This window comes from Lathyrus oleraceus, chromosome 4 (assembly GCF_024323335.1).
Source record: "Lathyrus oleraceus cultivar Zhongwan6 chromosome 4, CAAS_Psat_ZW6_1.0, whole genome shotgun sequence".
In the NCBI taxonomy this organism is placed as follows: Eukaryota; Viridiplantae; Streptophyta; class Magnoliopsida; order Fabales; family Fabaceae; genus Lathyrus; species Lathyrus oleraceus.
In genome coordinates this window covers 402755488-402758524 of record NC_066582.1, presented here as the reverse complement: position 1 = coordinate 402758524, position 3037 = coordinate 402755488, and the positions used below count along the sequence as shown (strand labels likewise).

The 3037-nt window shown below is 38.1% G+C and overlaps 1 non-coding gene across 1 annotated transcript; it reads right to left on the bottom strand.

The window, feature by feature from the left end:
- Nucleotides 1-2091: 2091 nt before the first annotated feature.
- LOC127077630 (small nucleolar RNA snoR2/U65) lies at nucleotides 2092-2234 on the bottom strand. The gene has a single exon (XR_007787420.1). It is a non-coding gene; the product is annotated as a small nucleolar RNA snoR2/U65 (small nucleolar RNA).
- Between the last annotated feature and the right edge of the window lie 803 nt (nucleotides 2235-3037).

The window sequence follows — 3037 nt, the reverse complement described above, 5'->3', positions numbered from 1 at the left end:
CAACAACTTCAAATAAAGATAAAACACAACAACTAAACACGTTATAACAATGATGGCAGACTAGATGATAGAGTAGTTCCATCTTTATCTAGATGTTTCAAGTTGTATTATGATAATGATGGCAGACTAGATGATAGAGTAGTTCCATCTTTATGTCATTTTTTTGTTATGCTTGATTAATGGTTGGTCACTACCATATTGATGATTCACTACTGGTGTTTGAGCATCTGAGGGGCCAGGAGCGTCACTACCAACTACAAGAGATGACCTGTTGAGATAGTCAGACAAATCAACATAGTCTTCAGTATGCATCGAGGGTGTACCGCCGTAGCTGAGTTCATGACCCATGCCAGAGTAGTTGGGTTGTGTTTGACTCATTGGTGGGCGGCTGGGACAGTTGAAGGGAGACATGGGTGTGAATGATGCGTCGAGGAAAGGTTGGAAAGATTGTTGGGGTGTTTGGTAGAGATAGGGTTGTTGGAGGTTTTAGTTTTGTGAGGTTTGAGCTTCTTGGCTATGGTAGGAGGAGGGGCGGTTGGTGTTGAATGATCGTTGGGTGTTCTGGCTAAGGCGGCTTTGGTAGGGTGATGTGTTGGGTGCGAAGTGATGTTGGGTCTCAGGTTGATGATCAATTTGTTGGTGGTGGTATGGGGTATGCTATTGGTATTGGGGTTGGGTGTATGTCATATTTTGGTTGTATGTTTGTGTGTTGGTGGAACGGAAAGTTTGACAAACAGAGGGTTGTGTGTATTCGGTCTGACAATGTTGTTAGGGGTTAGATATTGAGGTGTCTGGTGTGTAAGTTTGTTGGCGTGGGTCGTACAGGTACATATCCTCGGCGATAAACTGAAAACCAACCGATATGTACCAAGCCATATAAGTACGACTTGGTTTTTCTTCATTTGGCATGTCTGCATCAGTTAAGACATGGTCATGGCGGTGCTTCCATTTGCGACACTCCGATCTTGCGAAGCTTTGCCATGGATTGAAGTTCCATTGGTCGTTAACTTTGAGAAGATGCCATTCTCCTAGGCTTGCTGGGGGATCTGAGATGTTTTAGGGCATACCGAACTACAACTTCACACGATCACTATTGTGCATCTCCACAGTTGTGAATCGTATTATCGGTGTGCATGCAGTCTATACGGCCGCGTCTTCAGTGTTGACCTCATGGTCATGATCCAAATTTAGGTATGGACGCCAAATGAACTGAAATGTGAAAGAAAATTGGATTATAATATTGGTAGAAGAAGATAACAAATTATAACGAAATAATGAGGTTATTATCCTTACGTATGTCGGTCGAAGGTGATCCAACAGATTGCGATACTGAGTAATACAGTGTCTAGGACATTTGTTATAACTCATACCATATGCAGACCATCTGCACCAAAAAGGTAAAAATATTAGTTAGAGATAATAATCTTTAAAGAAGTAAGTAAATATATAACAATTTAAACAACTTACTTTTGTGCATATGGGAATGTGAAAGGGTTGTTGTTGACGGGTGCTAGGGACGGTAGTCTTGACCAACCCCATGCTTGGAGCAAAACAACACATCCAGAAAAGGTAGATGTGTCTTTGTGTGAGTTTTTTCACAAAGAGCTATAGAGATATGCCAGACAAGTAGATCCCCAACTGTAACTTCTTATTCTATCTACATGTATAAGTAAAGGTAAATACATAATATGCATGATAGAACCACTACCTTCGGGAAATAAAAAAGAACCAATTAAAAGCATAATGTAACACCTAGTTTTTATTATTCGAGCATCTTCGGTAGAATGTTCATCTAAGTATAAACTGTTATAGTATGACTTAAGGCATGAAAGTAGTATACCTTGACCTCTTGAGTTATCATCTTATGGAATGCATGAGCGGGGTATTTAAAGGAATTAGAAATCTGCCAATAACCGCCTTGGTAAGATCGACCTATTATAGGTTGACTTCTATGTTCGCAACTAGAGGTGAACGATGGAGTGCGATGTTAATGTCTGGGCAAGTATTTAGTGAGTGTTGCATGGAAGTCATGAAAGAGGAGAGCATCAAAGCTAGCACACACGCTGTAACAATGTTTGACCATCATAGGCAAAATTTCAGCGTCCAGGAAACAATGGACCACAACGAGGGGAGACCAATCATATATCGAAGGTTCACAAGAAACTGATTTTGGTCCAATCATAGCATCGAAGATCATCGCTATCATATAACTACCATCGACGTGGCATTAGACCGTACAACAATCACAATTACAAAATTGAAAAAGAGAAAGAGAAATAATTCTAAAGATGAACCCTCAGGAGACCCGTTTCAAATCTCACATAGCGCTGCCGCAAAGAATGAACTTTTGGGAGATCCTCCTCACCGGATAATTTACCCTACATAATGAAACTAAGTTAAATCGTAAAAAGTAAATCTCAACATATAACAGAAGATGATTTGATAACACATCGATTCCCTGTGCCATTTATAGGCATCTTTGTGGGCCATTAGAGTAAGGGGTATTTGGCTTGTAATATTAAATATGATGTCTTTGTTATTATTGGTATAACCGATTTTAAGAAAATAAATTGGTTTTATGAAAACAGTTTTAAAATCCAAACCAAACCATATATATGGTTCAATTTGGTTTGATTTATGATCCATATACAACCCTAATATTACCCATACTCATAAATGACATGTGCTTATGGGAGTATAAATACTACCCATACTCATAAATGACATGTGCTTATAGGAGTCTAAATATTAGATTCTCGCTAATTTGTTTCTTATATTTCTCTCCTTTAATAAAAAAATTAAGAACTAAATCACCATAATAGGAGTCTAAATTTTTTAATTTCCACTGCGTGTTAGATCATAATTTTCCTTTAGTGGTATCAGAGCCACTTACAAAACCATGTATCTGATAGCTGTTTATTTTTTGTATTTTCTGTATTAATATGATTAAAAGACAGAATGAATTAAATAATAAATGAGTAATTAAATTTGGCATCATGTGTGTACGATTTGGATGATTGTTGTTGACTATGCTTTG